General features: G+C 51.8%; 1 protein-coding gene across 3 annotated transcripts in view; it reads right to left on the bottom strand.

Annotated features, from left to right (window-relative positions):
* SEMA5B (semaphorin 5B) overlaps nucleotides 1–22,269 on the bottom strand; it is a 117,804-nt gene that overhangs the window by 79,434 nt on the left and 16,101 nt on the right. Inside the window, exon 1 of one of the 3 annotated variants that reach the window (XM_032406689.1) lies at nucleotides 2,553–3,290. The exons of the other annotated variants lie outside the window; for them this stretch is intronic. The gene's annotated coding sequence lies outside the window, so the exon portion shown is untranslated. Of the gene's footprint in view, nucleotides 1–2,552; nucleotides 3,291–22,269 lie in introns of those variants that run through there. 3 annotated transcript variants of the gene reach the window in all.

Below are 22,269 nucleotides of genomic sequence, written 5' to 3' on the forward strand. Positions count from 1 at the left end.
CCCTGCAGTGTCGATGCCATTCGTTTGGAGCCTGTAAACCTACCCACCAGAATCAAGCATCATTAGGAGACATAATCTGCTGCAAATGGATCACACGAGGCATTTCAAAGCCCAGCAGGCACATTAGGCGATGATTTGCTGGTTGGTGCCACCTGAAGCACTTCTCTGCTCTATCCACAAATTAGAATTTGGCCATAATTTCTCTGCAACATGGGGCTTTCTGTAAGTCCCTCCTCTGTGCTGGGGGCGAGAGAGTCTACCTTCCAGCTGAAGACAAGTTTCAGCAGAGTATATGGGAGGCATAGAGAAAAAGGGCTGGCACCTTGGTTACTCAAGGAGGAAGGAAGGACACTCCTTAGCCAACTTCTCTACCTGCCCCCCAAAGTCACTGTCAGCAAAAAGGTCCAAGGGTTTTTCACACACACACACACACACGCACACACCATGCTGTCTCCCACCCACATTATAGGTTCTGAAATATCTCCTCCTTCAGGAAGTCCTCCCGGATTGATAAAGAGCAAGACCACCATGACCCCACAGAGACTCTGATAAACAAGAAACTCAAGAGCTTTCTTCTCCCCTTGTCTGTTCTTCCTCAGAAATAATTTGCCTAGAAGGATGAAACAATCCAAACAAGGCACAGAATCCTTTCAATTGGTTTATTTTTTTATTGGTACATAATAGGATGTCCACCTCACTCTGCAAGTTTCCCAAGGCAGGGCTCGCCTCCACATCATTCATTCAGTACAGGATCCAGAAAGCTGCAAGCAAGTGCGTGTGCGTATACATGTGCCCGTGTGTGTGCATTCATACTTGCCCTGGGGACTGAACCCATCCTGGCTTCCACGCCACTTTTGGCTTTTGGGCAAATGTCAGGAAGAAATGGTGATACCCTGCAATGGGATTTTCTTTCCCAGACTTCATCCCCCACAAAGGGAAGGCCCTACCCAGGCCCCTGTGAGCCTCACCACAATGTTTCCACTAGGAAGATCTGGAAGTTGGTGGAGACAGGGGAGGGCTAGAAGTGATTCTCAGGCCAGATTGGGTGGGAATGTAAGCAAGATCACTCCAAGCCCAGAGCCCAGGTGTCTGCATTCCCAGGCCAGAGATGGCTACACTTCACTTGGCCACACTGGACCCACACCCATGAGGCCAAAGGAGAGAGCATATCAGGAGCAGCATTAACCTGAACCAGCAATTCTCAATGGGTATAATTTTGTCCCTGGGGCAACATTTGATAATGTCTGGAGATATTTTTGGTTGTCACAAATGAGGGTGCTCCTGGTGGGTAGAACCCAAGGGGATGCTGCTAAACATCTTAAAAGGCATAAGACTGTCCCCCCACCCCATCAAGAATTATCCAGCCCCAAAAGTCAATGGCACCACCATTGAGAAAACCCACCCTAACCACACACTGCTGCCCCCGCCACATGCCATGATTTGGGAATCATAAGATCAGAATTCTCAAATGAGTCAGAATCACAGTTCTCCAGCTATGCCTTGGATTTCAGACAGGCCCCAAAGGATTGGGGTATAATGGGACATGGGGTACAGAGTCATCCCCCCACGATCTCCAGAAAGTTGGAGAAGTTCCCCAAAGGGACCTCAGAAGTCATCATGTCCGAACACATTCACTGTGTGAAACTCATGCAGATATAAGCAAAGACTGTGCAATCCCAAGGGAGCAGAAAACATGACCACTGACACATGTGGAATGCTAGAAAGTGGGCATTTGACTGTGGAGTCCAAAGAGACAGCTGAGGGCCTATGTAGGAATATAAGAAATATGACTTCATGCAGCATGCGGTGGCCTCCCAGACCTCCTTATTCCCAGAGGCGGTCCACGCTGAAAACATATCCATAACCAGCAAGAACCACACTTTAGAGGGGTAGACAGGGAACGGAGCTCTAACGGAGAGCCCCTGGGCCCCAAGCCCCTGCATCTCCCCAGCCTCGCCGTGTCTCATTTGGCACATTCGAGGTGGAGACCTGCCCCCGTCCCAGTGCTCAGTGCTGGTAGTGCCGGCAGCGACCTAGCCCTCAGCAGCCCAGCGTCCAGGGAGCAAGGGGAAGAACTGAAGGGCCCTCTCCCCTGGCCCCAGGGTGGCGGTGTCACGGTGGGAGGAGACAATGAGCCACGGGGCAGAAAAGAAGAGGGGAACCTCACTCAGCCCTTCAACCAGCAGGGGTTGGGCAGCAAGAGCACAAGTTGGCCCCAAAGCCTGAAACACCTGTGAGGAGCAGGCTTTTGGGGGTGGCCATTCCTCCACACACCCTTAGACACATCTGTACCCAACCAGGAGAGGGAATCCGTGAGACAGACTTCTCCTTCCAGGGTTCCCTTAGTCCTTTGAAAAACACTTGCGGCCCCAGGTGCATCACCTCCTTACCCTGGGTTGGCCCTGCTCCCTAGATTTTCCACCCCACCCAGCTGGCATGAGGTGAGGCAAATTCATGTCTAGTCTCTGAAAATAAAGCTGCAGAGCTAGCCACTGTGACTCATGTGGGCATGGCCGGTGAACATGAAAAGGGACATCTGTCCAAGTACTCACCACTAGCAGCTCAGCCGTGGACGCCCAAGAGCCAAACACGGCATAGGCAGGAGAAGCAATCCTGGCGAAGCCAGCACCATGAGCCCGGCAGCAAGCCCAGGCGAGCAGCCACGCACCTGCTCCTCACCCCCAGCGCTAGCGCTCAGGCCCCTAGCCCCAGCCTGGGGGCAGACCCAGGGTCACAGGCAAGCCCAGCTGCCAGGTCTCAGAAAGGGGCTGGGGGCTTCCTTGGGATGATGAAGGACCAGGGCTTGAGTCCCTGCTAGTGTTTCTCCGGCCAGGGGACCAAGGCTGCTGCCACTGCTCTCAGAAACATTTGCTGGTAAAAGCAACCCGAGCTTCTGCGCTCAGGTTAGCAAGACAACATCTCGGTCCTGCCTGGGGGCTCCGGCAGTCCGGTCTGGCCACAGGGAAAGCAGGACACAACGCCGCAGCGCGCCTGAGTGGCTCCGATTGTCCCTCGCACTGCTGAGCCTGCTCCCAGCACCAGACAAAAGCGCTGGAAACAGCTCGCCGCCCCAGCCGGTGACACACCAATCGCCAGCTCCCAGGCTGTCCTCCCGGCCACCCCACCGAGGGCAGGCTCTGTCTCCCGAGTTTCTTCAAAGGCGCCGAAGGATGGCTTAGAATGATTTATCCTCATGGAGTAGACTGCTCATTCCAGAAATACTCCAACTTTGGCTGGACCAGAGAGCAGTGGTGCAATGCTTACGGGGACAGAGAAAGAGAGACCTGCGAGAGTTTGTGTGTGTGTGTGTGTGTGTGTCTGCGCTCATGTGCATGTCTGTGTGGGGGTGTGCATGTGAGCAGGAGTGTGAGAGGCAGTGTGTGTGCATCTTCCTGGGGTGTCTGTCCCTCTCTCTCCTCCTGGGTTTTGAGCCCGAGGGTGTTGGGCGGGGGGATGGGTGGTGAGAGACAGATTCCAGAACAGGCAGGAGACACCATCCCCCTTCCCGCCCCGCAGGGTGATAATGCCACCCCTCCAGCTCCTGCCGCCTCCACAGCTGCTGCTGTCAGCAGTCAGCTTCCTCTGCCGCACACTCTCGGGGAACAACTTCGGAGGAAGCAGTGTTTCACAAAAGTCAGCGGCACCATCTCTCCTGTTTCCAGCCCAGGTCCTTTGCTGTCCCCATTTTGGTCATTGGCCTCCATGCTCCCATCCCAAGGCCCATGCTCCCGAAGATGGAGAGCCTAGAAACCTCCCCCATCTGCTCCCATCACAGAGCCACGTCCCTCTTCTCTACCCTCCCAGGGGGTCCTGGGCTAGGGAAGAAGGAGAAGCCAGCCACCGTGGAACTTCCTCTCAGGGAAAACGAGGAAGCCGGTAACCGGATGGAGGAACTGAAAGAGGATGAGTGCTTTGGAGAAAGACCACCAGTATGCTACCCCAGACCTAAAGGTCATGAGCTTGACCGTGCAAGCTGACCACCTAGGCAGCTTGGTCTTGTGGGTAACTGCTTAGGCTCAGGAGTTAGGCACAACTAGGACTTTAAAACTTATTAATTGTGGGATCTTGAGCAAACTGCCAAATCTCTGACCTTCGGTGTCCCTGCATGAAAACTGGGAATGTTAAAATCTACTTTATGGAACTGTTGTGAGGAGTCAATGAGATAATATATCTAAGGTGCTTCCCCCATGCCTGGCCCGTATCAGGCCCTCGGGAATGCCTGGCCCCTGGTTGTCTTCATCCGTGGAATCCTGAGAGGGTTGTGGTGCCTCCGACAGTGGGAGGGTCTCCAGGTGGGCTGATGGGAGAAGGGCTGGGCTCTAAGACACCAAGAGAGGCGTGTAGAAGGCGCAGAGCCAGAGTGTGGGTCTGGAGAGGAGAGGCTCAAGGGCGGAGTGTTGAAAAAGTGAGCCCAGCAGAGGAGGCAGAACAGAAAACGGAGCAACCATGCTAGAGAACAGGACCCATAGGAATCACAGGAGAGAAATGGCACAGTCGGTGGTGGTGGTGGTGGTGGAGAGAGCTGCCTGCCCAGAATGAATGTTAGTCTGGGGTTTTCTGGAAAAGAATCCAGAGACTGAGGCATAGAGTGGCTGGATCAGCACCTGTAATCAGAAGCCAAAATGGACAGGGGTGCTTGGCTGGCTCAGTTAGAGCATGGGACTCTTGATCTTAGTGTTGTGAGTTTGAGCCACACGTTGGGTGTAGAGATGACTTAAATAAATAAATCTTTAAAAAGAAGAAGAAGCCAAAATTGACAAACTGAAGCCTAATAGAAGAGAGCCAACTTTACCAGATTCTCCCAGAAAACCCTCAATAATCACCAATGCCCACAGGGATGATATGGGGGGCCACCACCAAAGGATCTGGGCCTGGAGACAGCTCCACTGCTGAGGAGGCTATAATCAGGGGTTGGCCATGGAGGTCTTACTTCACACCTGACATGGGCTTGCCTAGGCTATACATGATTTACATCCTGAAGACCCTGCTGGTAGAGGAAAAGCTAAGACAGCATGGCACCCCAGCTCAAGAGGTAGGCCTGACCCTGTTGGACAGGGAGGGGGAAAGGAGAGCACTTCTAGGCCATGAATGCTCAGGCCAACACCTCAAAAGAGGCAGCCCGGTATCATGGAGCAGTGGGGGAACCAAGGAGTTTGGGCTCCAGTCCCCATTCTGCCAGCAACTGGCCAGGCTACTGGCCTTCTCTGGCCCTCTGTATCTTCCTCTTTGAAATGAGACCGGATCTGTGGCCTTCAAACTTTGTTTTCAGCAGCAGAACCCATTCTTCAAATGAAAACTTACCTAGAACATCTTTATCTAAATCAGATAGATGCAGAGTTACACCGGTGGGCAGGGGGCTGGGCCCTGGATGCTCCGCCTCTCTCAGCAACTCTCAGGGTAGCTCGGAGAAACCCCAGGGCTCCCAGAACACAGCACGAAACTACAGTACTAGCTGTCTCTGCAGTCCTTTCACCTCTCTGACACCAAGGCTTTTTATTCGCAGGGGAAGTTAAGTAGCTACCAGCTAGGATGGGCACCAGCTCGAGGGCCCAGCGTGAGAGGGTCCCAAGAAAGGGAGCAGGCTACCCCCTTAGGAGCACCTGCTGGGGTAGGCCCCGCGGGAGAGGCTGCTGAAGGTGGGAGCTGTGACTACAGATGGCAGAGGGGGGGCCAGCCGGTTCCAGGCTCCAGGGTGACAAATGTACTACACAGAGAGGCCAGATGGATGCCCCTGCCTTTGGCACTGTGGCTCCTCCAGGAAACACTGGGCCGCTTTTCATACCCTGGACTGCTGCGGGCTCCCGCTCTCCCCAACTCAGCCAAATCATAAATCTAGCCTGCCAGGGGAGCTGGCTGCCCTGACCCCGGCCCTGTGCTGCCCACCCCACCCCCCCCGCGTCTTGGCCTCGCCTCATGCCAAGATGGAGATCCAGACACAAGCAGCAGCAGGAGGGACCGTGGGTGGAGCTGGGCCACATGGACTGAAGGTCCTGTCGTGGCTTGGCTTCCCAGAGTTCCTTCATCCAGAGTTTTATCTTTTTGCCTCTCAAATCACTGCCTCAGGCTTTTACCTCGCCCCCCTCACACCAGCCTCCTTGGTGAAGAGTTTCAAGTCTGACAGAAATCGGGGAGTTCCACGACACCTCGAAGCCCGAGTCTGCCATCTCCCTTCCCCGAGCCCCGCAGGGGCTGTTCTCACCCAGGCAAAGGCTCCTCAGCGGGAGATGCAGATACAGCCCACGACTGGCAGCCGCCCACATTCTCTGTCTCCCAGAGGGAAAAAGACGGCCTCACCAAGGGAAGGGTTTATGTCTTCCTTGGTCCATCTTTGGTTATTTCTCTCTCGCTCCCCACCCCTCTCCTCTATCCACGTCCCCAGGAAAAAAAAAGTTCATAAAAGGATCTCCCCTGGCTCCCTGCCCCCAGCCTTCCCTGCCTCTCTCCTCTGTGCTTTTGGTTGCGAATTCAGCATGTTAATGTGTGTGTACTTTATGGTTTGTGCCCTGCTTGTTTCACCCTCAGATCCCCAGTGCCATGTTTCCGGCGTGGAAGGCACGGCTCAGAGGCTCTGACTCACCAGGGGCAGGGCAGAGACTAAACCTCTGAGCTCTGTGTGTTTCTCACTTTATCACGGCTTTCTTCTCCTCACCTCTATCTCTATCCTCCTCCCTTCTCCCCTTTCTTTCCGGTATCTCTTCTCAATCCTTCTGTCCCCCTCCCAAAGACCTCCTCTAGACCACCTGAGCTCAGAGCAGGTGGGGACCTCAGGACCATCTCCCCCCATCCCCTGGTTTACAGATGAGGAGACTGAGGCCACGTTACCTGCCTGGGTCCCCAGACTGCTTCCCTATCTCCACCAGGGAACGTGGGTGCCTGTGGGAGGCCCAGAGGGGTGATGGATTTCTTAAGTCATCCTGATTTTATTACTTGAAGCATTTCTAGGGCAGGACGCAGATAAATGCTTGCTGGCATGTTCCCTTCCTCCCTCCCTCTGCGGCAAAGACTGCATCTCTGCATAATGCTTGCACCCTGTTTCACTCAGAAGGGAAAGGTCAAGGTCTTCTGTCTCTGCAGTCAAAGTCATCAGCAGGCGACTTGGCCTCCACTCCCAGGCCAAGAGACCCTGCCCTCCTCACACCACATAGAGGGGTTTCTTATTGTTTGGTGGGTCTCCTTATTGTTTGTCTCCCTGGGACAGAGATCCTCCCCACCTCTGTGGATCACGCTTTCTCGTCCCTACACCCACGCTTTAGGGCATTCCTCCCTTAAATGCAAGCTCAGGGGGTCAGCAAACACTGTCTGAGCACTGCCATGCTGGGGACTGCCATGCTGGGCTCAGTGGCAGGCGTGGCTGAGCCCAGCTCTCGGCCACAAGGCCACGGTCTGTCAAGAACCATGGAGCCCCCCCAGGAGCCCTCTGATCGCAGACTGGATGCCCTCTGTATCCTGGGTGACTTGTAGACCCTCAGAGTACCCTCCATAGGGAGGCCAGTAGAGGTGGTCTGCCAGGCAGGACGAGCTAGCCTGGTAAGGTAGAAGGGACATGGACTTTGGAAATCAAGAGGCTTGAGCTGAATCCTGATTATCACTTATTAGCAACTTAACCTTACCTTGAGTGAGTCACTCCTCTGAGCCTCCCTTTCTCATCTGTTAAATGGGGGAGATAAAAGTTCCAAGCTTATCTATTTCACCAGGTGTAGGAGGATTAAACAAGACGATGCAGGTGAACGTGTTCTGGAAATGGATGTAAGGCAGAAGTACAATTCCCCAGATCTACAGAGCTGCCAATATTCTGCTCTATTCACATGGCTCCAAGCCTACCCTGAGGGGTGACTCATTTTGTTTTAGGACAGTGCCACCTAGCTTCCTCTATGTGTGGCTTTGTTCCTGACTCCTGGCCTCCCCGAACCCCCAGGTAGAAGCCGGGTGGCTCTAGGCTCCCTCTTCCCAAGGGCTCCATTAGGTGAAAACACAATCCAAGTCTCATCTACTCAACTCATTACAAGAAGTGAGAGAGATTTACTTCTGAGGCCTTCATTATCACCTAATTGCGTTCCCACTAAAAACTCATTAATTAGCCATTCTAAAGCTGTCAGCACATTTAAATAGACTTGTAAACTTACAAACTTTTAGAGTTGGAAGATAACTTTGGCAAGTCCAACCTGTTCAACCCTCTTATGCTGGAAGTGAAGAGGGTGAGGCCCAGAGAGGTTAAGTGACTCAACCAAGGTCACACAGCCGGCTAGTGATAGAATCGGGGCTCGAAACCCAAGCCATTGAGTTCCAGCCCAAAGACCCTCCTTCCCACTACACCACTTTTCTAAAGGAAAGCAATGCCACCCTTCACCTCTCTCATCGATCCTTTTCCCAAAGGAGCGATTCTAGCTTGAGGTATGACCCCAGCTGAAAGAGAATACAAATGTGGAATTTTAAGTAGATATTTTTAGATGATGATATATGTACTTGAGCCCTGTGGTGATCAGCTGTGACATGCTAATGGGCCTCGTGCTTCCTGGAAGTGGGGGCAGCAGTGGTCCTCCCCTTCCCGGACAAGAGCAGACACATACACTGGACCTACGGAGCTAGAGGCTGGCTCTGTGGATGCCACCAGCAGCAAGTCAAATGCAGAGTCTTGGTCCCCAGCTGGACATCCTGACTCAGAAGCTCTGGAGTGGGGCCCAAGAATATGCGTTTTGAGTACCACAGCCTAATAGAGGTTCTAAAAAAGAAACAGTAACAAATATATACAACAACTATGGAGACAGAAAAAGAGAAATACAGTAGGAGACTTCTAATGAGAGGATCAGAGGAGCGGCCCTCCAGAATGGTCCAACGGAGTGAGGGCAGGAGAGAGGAGCTGGACAGGGAACAGAGTCAAGGAAGCGCAGGTTCCTGGGGTGGCTCAGGTCCAGGACCCTGGGCAAGCGCCCATACCTGGAGCCAAGGTTCTCAGTCCTGGTGGCCAGGGGCCCAGCTGTTTATGAGGCAAGTGTCTGCCAGGACCACAGTTCGATCTGAGGCCAAGGGGTGGTCCTGGAGGCCCAGGCAGGAAGAGCAAAGGCCTCTCTGACACTCATAATGCGTGGGCTGTCCTAAGTCTCCATGTGTATTAACACATCGAATTCTACTTAAACCCTGTGAAGTGGGGGCACGGTTGTTACTGCACACTCTGATGAGGAAGCAGGCTAGAAAACCAGCCACGGGGCCAGGAAGTGGCAGAGCAGGGACTCAGACCTCTGGTTCCGCTGCACCGGCTGGTGCAGCTGAAGATCAGAAGCTCATCATTCAGCCTGGCAGGCACAGTGTTTCTCAGTGGAGGAGCCTACAGCATGTTGGGAGGGATATGCCTTCCCTGCGCCCTGCAGAGACTTCGCATCCCTGGCTTCTGCCACCAAACGACAAGAGAGTTCCTAAGTCGCCCTGACGACAAAAACAGCCCCACACATCCAGACACCTGTGTGGTGGGTGGGTCCAACCCAGGAGCACCACCTGAAGTGGGAAATGAAGGATGCCGTGGGGAGATGCACTGACTCCCAGAGGCTTGGCTCCCTCTGTGGGGGACTGCAGTGCCAAAGGAGCTGGCCGAAACTTGGGAGGGGTGCCTGGGAGGAGCAGGGTGGAGTTTGTCTCCAAGAGCCCCCTCAGTGCTCAGGGTACTGGGCTGCTGCAGGAGGGGTAGGCAAGGCTGATGCTGCATGAAAAGGGAGAGAGGGAGAAGAAGCCATAAAGCCAGACACGGAGGCTTGAGAGGGAAACCCCAGGTGAGTCTGAATGTGGGATTCCCTCAGTTGTCTTCCCTGGACCCCAGCATCTCATTCTTTCACACGGTGGCCCAGATTGGCCACAGCCCTCAGAATCTCAGAGGGTGACCTTTCCCACAGAGGCCAGGGTAGCAGGAGGAGTATCATGGAGAAAAAGAGAAACAAGTCTGAGAACCCAAGCCACTGACTTTAGAGAAGAAGCTATCCCCCCACCACCATTTTTTTTTAAGATTTATTTATTTATTGGAGGGGGTGGGGAGGGGCAGAGGGAGAGGGAGAGGAACTCCAGCAGACTCCTCGCTAAGTGCAGAGCCCCATGGGGCTCCACTGGGGGCTTGACATAGGGCGGGGCGTGATCTCCCTGCTGAGTGTGGAGTCTGACGCAGGGCTCAATCTGAGGACCCTGAGGTCGTGACCTGAGCCACAAATCAAGAGTCGGACACTTAACCGACCGAGCCACCAAGGCCCCCTAGCCCCCTCAGCCACCCCCCACCCCCGCCATTTTTTTAAGCATGGCTGGTGGCAGCAGAAAATTCACAAAGAGCTGTAGCAGCCCCAAATGGGCTGGGATAGCCCTGTGTCCCCTGTGTCCCCGTTGTTAGGGAACCCCTCCACCTCATCATCAGATGTGACATCAGAGCAGAGCAGGGGACCTTCAAACCTTTCTCTCCTAGTATTCAGTACACTAACCCCATGGTGTGCATCTCTGCTTTTCCCACTGCTCTCCCCTTCAGGACTCCTGGGGACCAGACACCCAGAATGTATTTGTAATGTCCTGAGGAATGCACTCAGACATTATAAACTATGTTCACACCCCCTCGTCCCCTTAAAAGCGCAAGCTTCGCGAGTCCCGAATTTAGTCTCACAGTGAGTGGCCAGGCAAGGTACTCAGAGGCAGAGGGAGGAAGCAGAGATAATCCATAAAGTAGAACACTAAGAGGGGATGACATTCCTCAGGTATTTATTGGGTAACGCATTCCTTTGAAAACTCTAAAATGCTATAGGATAAGGTAAATGCTAGATGCTGTGCATCATACAAGAGCAATGTAAAACATAATCCTCGCCCTGCAGGAAACAAGGCATACACACAATGTCATTTTTGAAATAATGTCAAAATAAGTGTACTACACAATAATTTCTATTGATGTTTGGAAATGCAGCAGAGATCAGCTCGCCATAACCAAACGGATGGGAATCAGAACAGGCTGTGCACCCAGCATGGCAAGCATCGTCAGAGAGGCCCCGGCAGAAGTTCAAGTGCAGGAAAACAAAAACAGGTTAGGTCCATGGGGCGATGGGAAGGGAGAAGGGAAGAGGCCATACGAGAGCATCATTCTGGGGGCTCTGGGCTGGGTTCAGGCAGACAGGCATCAAAGGAGGGATGTGGTAGAGATCACTTTTAACCCTTCAATGAACCTTGTGCACTGTGTATGGAAGAAGCCCTTCACAGCTTTGATATACACGGGGGAATGCATTCCCTCAGCAGCAGACCCACTTCAGAGCTCCCAAATGCCACTGCGTGGACCACCATCGTGACGCGTGTCCCGAGCAGGAAACCCTCAAGTTTCACTATTGCATTTTTAGCTGCAAAACTTCCGAGAGCAAACGGAGGCAAACTCCGGCTTTTCTTCCACTGGGGAGAGCAACCCAATTTGAAGAGTAGGCACCAATTAGCTAGGTGAGAAGCTCAAGCTGTGAATCTTGAAGAGCTTTAAGCTGATGGCAAATTGCAATTCTTCGGGTGGCAGTGGGAGGTAGGGACAGTGCCATCCTGAAGACCTGACCTGCAGTGGCTGATCATTACGTGATTTATGTCTCTTAGCGACCAGAGGAGCACCCATTTAGACGTCTTGTAAGAGAGGCTCCTTTTTAAGCCTAGGGTTATTTGTTCTCAGAGAAAGTGCTTTGGATGCCACTTCAAAATTAAATTTGTTAAGAACTAATTATAAAATTAAGCTTCATGTAAACCCACTGACCTTTGGTTTTCTTATCTGTAAAAGGTGGATGATCCAGGCCCTACCTTTTTCCTGAGATAAGGCTGAGGTGGTGTTTTGTAAGCTGGAAAGCACTACGAAAAAATTACTAGTGTTAAGAGTTTGTGGTATGTCTTTAACATCGTAATAAACTTGCTAGGTAAAGAGCCACAGGCTCACATAAGTGCCCACAGGAAGGAGAGGGCGTCCTGCAGATCTCCAGGCTCCACCCAGAGCCCACTCGCTTTTATTTCGTACGTTTGATATTTATCCATCGGTATGCTTTTCGTTATAAGTAACTCAAAACCCTACTCAATTCGAAGGGGCTGAAACCAAAGCAAATATAATAATTCACATGACAGGAGGTGTAGGCATTCCAAAAAAAACCCACCCAGCTCACGGTTCTTTCCAATTTCTCCACTATGCCAACCTCTGTCATTCCACATCCCACTCTGCCATCCCCAGCAGGTTTTTTTTTTCCCAAAGAAAGTTCTGAAAGTTACAATTTGGCTGCCAAAAGCAATCAGGGCTGTGTGTCTCTTCATTTCTATCTACTTGGAGAATGAATTCCTGTGGCCCTCTATTGCTAGTGAGGAAGAACTTTCTCAGAAATCAGCGGAGAACCTCTCTTCAAATCCCATTAGTCAAAATTCTGTCATGTGTCCATTTATGACCCAACCACTAATGAAGGAAAAGAGTGTCCCCTTAAACCAAGCAGGCCACCTCCTTAGGCTGAGGTCAATCCCAAATGTCATTGCTGCTACTCGGGGAGAGGGTGTGGAATGAATAACGGGAAGTTAACCACGAGATTTCCTACCCAGTTACAAGGACTTTAGTTTATCCATTTCCCAAACCCATATCATAAACGCAAATTGGAAGTGAAGAGACATTTGCTTTAGGCAGGTACATTGTGTCTAGCAAGAAGGGACATCAGTCACCAAGAAGCATAGCTGGAAAAACTAAAAAGCAGACACAAAAATGCAAAACCTCAGGGGGCCATTTGGTATAAGCCAAGAGTCCCCCAAGCCCCACTGAATTACAGCCCCATACAGTAATTAAGGTTCCTAACATACCCGTGGGACATCAAGAAAAGGTTACATTTATGCTTGTGTGACTGTTTAAAAAGGCAGGGGCGCATGTAATACATTTTACAGAGAATCGCAAACACAGCGGCTGACAATTTTTTTAAGTGCTGTTGCTTAAGTGGACAAATCTTAAACGAGTTAGAAAACTTTGAAATTTGGAATGACCCAGCCCAGCTTCCCTGGAGAGCTGGGCTTTAGTGTGCAGACTGTAAAGAGGATCCCCGGCAGGCAGCAAGATGTCACGGCTGGCCTCCTCCCAGACTCCTTCGCGCTGATGGAAATTGATTGCCCCTCATCTCCTGACGAGGTAGCTGATTACCAATGCCAAACAAATAGTAGGTATTTTTATGATGGTGTTGCTCTTCTAGAACAAATAGTCAGACTGCCAGCCCCACCTAAATTTATCATATCAGAGTCTCACAGGTGTGGCCCACACCCTTCTTTCCTTAAAGTTCCCCTAGAAAAAACTGATGACCAGCCAGACGAAACCTCATGCTACCTCTCTGAGAACCCAGAATGTTCTGCAAAGGGGAAAAGCCCTACGAATGAGAGAGCCAGGCCTCATGGACTCTACGAGTTAGCCTCTTTTGTACGTTCTTATAACAGGAAGGCCAGCATGAAATGTCAGAGACAGCAGAGGTTGTGGACACTTAGCCCTCTGGGAACAGGCACCGCTCTGCCCCACCCCCAACAGGAATGTCGCAACAGTACCTGACACACACCACCATCAGGTAAGTCTCTTGCTCAAGAATCACAGCCAGTCCACCTCCTAGACCCAGCTGCTCCCCTCCTCCACCTCTTCCTGCCCACAGTCTTCCCCGCCAGGCCCCACCCTCACAGCTTGACAGCCCCCTGCCCTCCCCAGCCAGGAAGGACATTCTTTGTCACCACAAATGGCACCACCCCAGTTTCTACTCACAGCTTCCCTTTGTAATTGACCACCCCCCCACCTCCATCCTATCTCACTCTTCAAGACCTTATTCATGTTATATCCAGGCCCGGTCCCTCTCATTGCAACTGGCTGAGTGTGGGGGTAGAACTGGGACTCAGGACTCCATGGTCACCAGAACATGACTTCCAGGGACCAAAGGGTGGTTAGCCTGAAGGGGAGATATGTACTTTTTACCTTTCTCCAGAAAAGGGAGAGCGTGATGTCCTGACCTCAAACTCTCCAGCCAGGGAGACATGGTGGGTCCCAGGCCAGACAGAAGTGACTGCAGACAGAAGTCACCATGTCCTGCAGGCCAGCCCTCAGCTTCTCTGACACTCTGCCCCCACCTCTCCAACTCCTGTGACCTTTAGTTACCAGCCTCTGTGCAGCCAGAGATTATGGGGTTGGCCATTACCCGAAGGCTCTTCCAGTTCCGGGCCCACTTAGCACCATGTGTGTGACCTTGGAGATGGCCTGTAACCTCTCTGAACCTCAGTTTCCTCTTCTGGGATGGATAATGCTTGTCTTGGCTCATCTCCCCAATTCTCATGAGGCTTGAAACCCACAACAAATGTGAATGTGCTCCGTCAACCAGAAAGCACTGTTCACTCATGAAGGATCACTGTCCACTGGGCTCAGAGCATCTCCAGCTGGGAAAAGTGTCTCATTCATCTTTGTGTCTCCAGTGTCTGGAGTTGGCAAATGTCTCCTGAGGAATGGCTGGGGGTGGTACATGAACTGAATGAGGAGAGGGCAATAAAGCAGGATGGGAGTGCCTGCCAAGCCAGGACAGTGAAAATGAAGAAAGTCGGGGAGAGAAGAAATGCGCCCTCTTTCCTATCACCCTCCAGCCTCCAGGACCAACAATGTCCCCCAAATGGTGCTCCCCCACCACTGATTAAATAGGTAGCTTTTAAAAGCTACTCTAGCTCCAAATAGAAATAGAAAAAGATGTTTTAAAGCTTTTCCATGCCAATTTAAATAAAATAGCGAACACATCCAACCTTGAAGCTAAATGGAAAACCCCTTTTTGTTACCAACCTTCCAAGGTGCTTGCTTGCCTTGGCTGGTGCCACACGGAACACTGGGATTGGGAACTGGGGGACTTGGAAACTTGGGGTGGGGCCCTGGAAGGCACAGCTTTCCCCTAACTCCATGTTGCTTTGGTTTTCTGGAGGAACAGGCACTCCAGAGGCTGAGGGAGCCAGGATGACAATTGGGTAACTTAAGTAAAGGGAGGAATTATTTCTACACACAGAGCAGCTCCAGTCCTGGGAACCCACAGGCAATTCCTACCCCCCACCCCCATCAGCTCTGCTGCCCGCACCTACCCCACCACCACCACCCCCATTCTCCGAAAAGAAACACCACCCCTTAGGAGATGAAAAGCGCAGCTGCTTTTCACCACATACAATCCCTCCTACTACAATCTCTACTTCATTGTCAATATTCCTGCCTCCTTTGCATCCCCAGGCCTAAGTCGTAATAGCATAAGTGGGATATGCTGTAAAGGAGAACGCCCTCCCAACTCAGAAAAGCATGAGGAATCAGAAGGTAGTAATTTGGGGACACAGAAGAATACTGCCACAACGTGACCCTCGCCCTCTGAGCGTGGGGGCAAACTGGCAAACCAGCACACCGTCTTGGGCACATCCCTGCCACACCCACATGTAAACACACGCATGCACATACATGCATCTTGTTCTTGCCCCCTTCCTTCCTCCCCACTCCGTGTTAGAGCTGGACAGGGCCTTGCTCCCATGAGCAGAGGACGGACAAGGGCGCTCTGGAGAGCCGCACATCCACAGCACCTGACCCTCCTCTCTCTCTCCAGGACAGGTAGAGCACAGGACCCGCGCCAGCCACCTCCACCCTCACCTCCCAGCTCCCTGACATCTGTTGAGCACTTCTCAACTTGAAACCTCGATTCTTCCCTTTTAATAGGAGACTGAGTCAAGTATAAATCCAGCTCCACAAACACATCTAGTCCACGCCAAGCAGCAGACTAAACGAAGGAAAGAGGCAGAAAATGGATAAGCTGCTGTCAAAGGATAGTTTTCCAAATGCTCTCATATAAATGTAATTTATAATTTAACTCATTAATGAGGGATGGTAAGGCTAGCTCCAAAGAGAATTTGAAAACGGGGGTTTGTACAATCAGTCAGGGAAGGCACACAGAAATGAGTTTGTGAAGCCGAGACACAACTGGTTAATGACCCACAGGGCAAAAAAAAGAAACCCGTAACTTTGGGGTTCTCTCTTCCACTGAACAGAAATCATTTGCATCTCTGCTGGGTAAAGATTTGTGTTATCTTATCAAAACCTATATGTTAACATTTAACTTCATAAAGTCTGGCCCCCAATCAATAATACATTGAAAGTCAAGCAAAAGTACCTCCCCCTAGAGCATTAAATAACCTCTGGGTGGACCTGTTAGGCAACAGTCTGAGGTTGCTAGGACATGCAATGAGCCTTTTGCCTTGTCTTCAAGGGGCTTCCAACACCTGGCAAGGCAAGACTGTCAGACATGGCGGAGTTAAACAGTTCCAGAAGAATCACTGCTGATTTTGTTGGGCGTGACAATGGTACCGTGTTTGTGTACCACGTAAATACATCTTAACCAGTTGAGATATACACTGAAGTCTCCATGATAAGGTTTCATGAAACCCAGGATTTATTTTAAAATATGCCAGGATAAATAAAAGTTTGGCGCGGGGTGGGGGGGGGGTGGAATAGATGAAACAAGATGGACAAAGTATTGTCAACTGCTGGAGCGAAGTAAGGGATACATGGGGATGCATGTATCGGTCTATTTGAGACTGCGTTCAAACTGTTGTTCACGCCACATCCTATCACATGTTTACCATCTTCTCACACACTACGTGATTCACTGTGGTTTTTCCTCTGTGTCTCCTGCTTAGAAGACAAACTACGTGGGGCAGGGCTTCTCATCAGTGCTTCCCACTCGCAAGCACCCGAAGGGCCACGTGCAGGTGCGGGGTGCACAGCAGGTATTTGTGAAAAGATTCTTTGAGGCATCCCACCACTCAGGGCCCAGGAGAAGGGGCCACTTGCATCAGGTGGGCTGGTCCCAAGCTGTTGGGGAGCAGAGCAGGAGGACAAGGTGTGCAGGCCGGCCAGAAAGAAGCCCCGGGAAGGACTTTTTTTTTTTTTTAATTTTATTATGTTATGTTAGTCACCATACAGTACATCATTAGTTTTTGATGTAGTGATCCATGATTCACTGTTTGCGTGTAACACCCAGTGCTCCGTTCAGTACGTGCCCTCCTTAATACCCATCACCAGGCCAACCCCTCCCCCCACCCCCTCCCCTCTAGAACCCTCAGTTTGTTTCTCAGAGTCCATAGTCTCTTATGGTTCGTCTCCCCCACCGATTTACCCCCCTTCATTTCTCCCTTCCTACTATCTTCTTTTTTTTATTTTTAACATACAATGTATTATTTGTTTCAGAGGTACAGGTCTGTGATTCACCAGTCTTACACAATTCACAGCGCTCACCATAGCACATACCCTCCCCAATGTCTGTCACCCAGACACCCCATCCCTCCCACCCCCCACCACTCCAGCAACCCTCAGTTTGTTTCCTGAGATTAAGAACTCCTCATATCAATGAGATCATATGATACATGTCTTTCTCTGATTGACTTATTTCACTCAGCATAATACCCTCCAGTTCCATCCACATCATTGCAAATGGCAGGAGTTCATTCCCTTTGATGGCTGCATAATATTCCATTGTATATATATACCACATCTTCTTTATCCATTCATCTGTCGATGGACCCCTTGGCTCTTTCCATAGTTTGGCTATTGTGGACATTGCTGCTATAAACATCAGGGTGCACAGGACGGGGTTTTGAGAAGAGGTTGTGGAGAGTGTTCAAGGTGGGGGATCCCAGGGGGCCGAGCGCTGAGAAATGGCCACCGGGCTGAGTCACTGGAAGCCCTCCGAGAAAGTCGCTCAGGGAAAGGGACAGTGGCTACCGGAGTGTGAGAGGCTAAGGTGGGAACGGGGGAAGGGAGGGACGGAGGTTGCAGGCAGAGACCACACATCTGAAAACCTGACAGATGAGACACAAAGCAGAGGCAATCCAGGAAGCAGCCAAGGCACGTGCACGTCTGTGGAGAAGGGGCAAACTGTTTGGAGATGGGAGGAGAGAGGCATGGCCATCCGAGTAGCGGGTAGGATGTGGACTTGTTGGACAGGGCTCTCCCCTGGGCCCTGGGTTCAGGGGCTGGGGCAGGAGGCGGGGCCTCTGGCTGGAGGGGGTGGGCCTGCAGCTGCCTAGGGCTGTGGGAGGGGGCTGCCTGCTGGACTGCAGGTGGGCCTTTGATGTGGCTCAGGCTGTGGGGCAGAGAAACCTGAGCTTCCCGAGCGTGGCCCGCTGCATCAATGCCACCCAGTCTTCAATGAGGCCGCAGAAGATGTGAGCCCGTGGGCCCGTGGCAGGGCTGGCAGGAAATGAAGGCGTAGCATTTCAGCTGGAGATGAAAGGGAGTTTGTACCCAGACTCCTACCCACACACCCACACTCCATTCTCTCCTCTCTGGGAGGGGTTCTCAGTGTGGGGAGCAGGCTGAGACTCCTACTCTCTTTTCCATTTCCTCACTTCACTGAGGAGAAGAACACCCAGTGGGGTGTCTGTAAAGAGAGAGACTGGGGATTGAGGGAAGGGTCTTCCTTATCTTTGCAGGTTTCAACAAGCTTCCCCTGTGGGATGAGGGAGGGAGCCACGCATACATCAGGTAAAAACCCAGAGACAAAATTTGTCCCCTCAGCCCTTGTACGTCAGCCCAACCCCACCCCTGTGTTTAGAGATTTACCACCTCCATTCACAATTCTAACCATGTATGAGAGACAGAGAGATAAAATATGAGAGAATGCAGTTTCATAGCTGCTCCGTAAAGGACCCTGCCCATGTCCCCTGCTCTGTTTCCAGCCACAGACACTCACCAGTGACCTTTAACTCCTGCAGGGGTTCAGGACCCTACTCCTCACCCCACACTGGAAATATAAAATCAAGGACCCTGTTTTTGAGAACATGCCCCATTCCATGCTTTGAAAGAAAGAGAAAGGGAGGGGGCGGCCATGATGTTTTCTGCTTCAGCTTTCATTAACAACCCAACACACACTGATTGAGGCTTCGGTGCCAGGCATTGGGCTGGACAAAGGGACACGAAGACAAACGGGGCTCTCTCCCTGCCCTGGGAGACGGAGCTCACATCAGGGAGACCATCACAGGTTCTCAGGCAGTAGGGGCAGCACCAAGGGCTGAGGGCAAGGCAGAAAGAGGTGCCCCAGAGTTTCTCTCCCTGACTGTCCCTGAGATTCACTTGGGGAGCCCTGAAAATTAGACCAATGCACAGCCCCCCCTCCCCCGCCGGGGCCGAGGGAATCCCTCTTTGATGGTGGGTTCTGGGCTTCATTAGTTTTAAACCAACCCCCACCCCTCAGCCCCCAACACCCTGATGATTCCACTGTGCTGCCAGGTAAGAGAACTATTAAAGCATACATCCCTTTTCAAAATGGACACGACAAAGGATGAGGGGCCAGGGCCCCAGGGAAATGCTACCAGCTCAGATTTGCCCTTCCCCACCAGAGCATGGCATGGCATGGCAAGTGGGCAGTAACAGTCCCCCCTCCTCAAATGGCCACCCTGGCCAGTGCCAGGACAACCCAGAGCAAGAAAGGAATGGTTTGGGCTCTTTCCCCCCACAACTTTGAACTCAAAGGTGGAAAAGACGCATCCTGTCCCTCTCTTTCTGAAACATCCAGAAGCATCCTGTCCCTCTCTTTCTGAAACTCCGTCTGAGTTTTATTGTTGCCTTTTTTAAGCACTCCAGTGTGCTGGAGGAATGAAAAGGAACAGCACCCCTGCTGAGTGTCCTAGATGCCCAGGGAAGGGAGAGGCACTGCGGATAACTATGGGCACTGTGGGTGGGCATCTTCCAAGTCCAATTCTAAACAGATCTAGAGAGGAGCAGGCAGGGTTTAAGGAATGGAGCAAGTAGCCAAGATGGCTAGCTCTGCTGGATGTGCGGCAGGGAGCCCTCAGCAAGTCCAGAACACCAGGGCTCACCAGAGCCTGGCATGAGTCCCCTGAGAGCAGATACTATGTGGTGTGATGGGACACAGCACGGAGTTTGGAATTGGAAACAAGGATCTGAAACTGCCTCTTAGTACATGTGTGATTGGGACATATTCTTTCTGGAAAATCTTTTACTTCCCTCCCTCCCTCCCTCCTTCCCTCTCTCCCTTCCTTCCTTTCTTTTCAAGATTTATTTATTTATTTTAGAGAGAAAGAGAGAAAGCACGAGCAGGAGGGGCACAGGGAGAGATAGAATCCCAAACAGACTCCGCACTGAGTGTGGAGCCTGATGAGGGGCTCGATCCCACAACCCTGAGATCAGGACCTGAGCCGAAACCAAGAGTGGGATGCTCAACCGACAGTGCCCCCCAGGCGCCTCTCTTCATTTCTAAAATGAGTGTAAGAGTACCAAACTCAGAATTGTTTGTTATCAGCATAAGAATTAAATGAGATAATGTACAAAGCAATTAGAACAATGTCTGGCATAGAGTTCAGTAAAGGGAAGTTGTGGTTGTTGGGAGAAGGAACTAAGGATGTGGATGCTCTTCGACAACAGTGAAGCACTCCATTAAATCATGGGTTTTGTCAATATCCTCCTACATCATTTTGCCCAGAGCAGGTGAAGGTGAATTACCTGAGACTCTACGGAGCCAGTGAGTGGCCCGGGCAGTTCCTGGGCATGTAGCCCTGCGGGCAGGGAAGGCAAGGCCAGCGACTCCGCAGACTGCAGTGGGGCTAACGGGCTTCCTGCCTCCCCCGGAACTGTTACCCTCTGGAAGGCAAGAGCTGTGCTTTATTCACCCCGTCTCGCCAGCACCCAGCACAGTCCTGGTGCGTGATGGCTGCTCAAGTCCACAAGCCTCATTATTGGACAGCTCTGCCAAGGTGGACCTGGAGAGGCTGATAGGGCAGGTCAAGGGCTCAAGTCTGTGAACCCAAAGAAGGTCCCTGTGTTGTGCTGCGGGGAGAGCTGTCACAGCCCAGAGGACCAAGCAGGCAACTCCAGGGCGCCCAGCTCGATCCTGGGCACCCCTGCCAGCCTCCACCTTCTCTTTCCCACCCTGGCTCTTCTCTGCTGCATGTGGGCTCACACGTGGGGTGGTGAGGCTGCAGGAATCCTGACACAGAGATGCTGCCATTTCCTCACATCTCAACCTCCCCACCCGACCGAGGCCAGGTATCCCTGGTTTCCCACCTCTCACTTTGAAATGGAAATATCATCACCAGATAATGAGAACTCTAGAAGGTTGTCTCTTCAAAACCCTGAGAACGGGGTGCCTGGGGTGGCTCAGTTGGTTGAGCGTCTGCCTTCGGTTCAGGTCATGACCCTGGGGTCCTGGGATCGAGTCCCATGTCGGGCTCCCTGCTCAGCGGGAAGCCTGCTTCTCTCTCTCTGCCCCTCCCCCCTGCTTGTGCTCTCTCTCTCTCTCTCTCTCACTCTCTCTCAAATAAATAAATAAAAAATCTTTAAAAAATAAAAAAAACAACAAACAAACCCTGAGAACGACTGTGATCTCCCCACACCCAGAGGAGCCCATCTTTCATCGATGTCCGTTGTCGCTCAATGAGGAGGACTGGCTCGGCTGGGAAGCCAAGTTCACAGACTGGCGTGGCCGAAATTCCAGACCCACTACAACCTCCACATCCCAGCTCTTGCTGCCTGCACTAGATGTTATCCCAGATCCTTCCAAACCCTGCGGTTCTCCGGTTCCCTGCAAACATTTTTACCCACAGTGTAAACACTGCACAAGGTTTTGAGTTTAGAACCAGGAAGAATTTTGGCACAGTACCATCAGGGCAAACTCAACAGGAGAAGCATCAGTTTCTTCAGTGCCTGCAACGATGGATGGGCCATGCACACAGACCACCCAGCGTCTGAAGCCCAGCCTCCCTCCCACTGACCTTCACACCCTCATAAAGGGCGCCAGCTTGTGTCAGACCCACAAAATGGGTCTTCTTAACACAGAAAGATCATCTGAGACCTGTGGTGAGTGGAGTTTGATTTCTACTAGTGCTTCTGAGATGCGAGCCTCTCCAAACCCCCCTTCCAGCCTCACCACCCCAAATCTCTAAGACAAATATGGGGTGTGGTTTGGGTTGAATATCTGGGTGTAAAGCTTTGGTGCTCTGTCCTGGGAGCCTAGCCTCCAGTGAGCAGGCCCAAAAGCCATTGGTGAATATGCTGAAAAGGCGGGTGGGTAGTAAGCCCCTCTCTGGGCTGCTGAGCCCCTTTCTCTTGCAAGCCCTCCTTTGTCAGGGCTACGAGGAAACAGAGGGAATCAGTCAGTATGACCTGGGACCAGTTACTTAACTACCAGAGCCTCAGTTTCCCCATTCATAAGATGAGGGAACAACTCTTAGGATAGTCCCCTGGTAATTTAGAGAGCAGAATGTCACGCACATTGATTG

The sequence above is a fragment of the Phoca vitulina genome, unplaced genomic scaffold, assembly GCF_004348235.1.
Source record: "Phoca vitulina isolate PV1807 unplaced genomic scaffold, GSC_HSeal_1.0 scaffold8, whole genome shotgun sequence".
Lineage (NCBI taxonomy): Eukaryota > Metazoa > Chordata > Mammalia > Carnivora > Phocidae > Phoca > Phoca vitulina.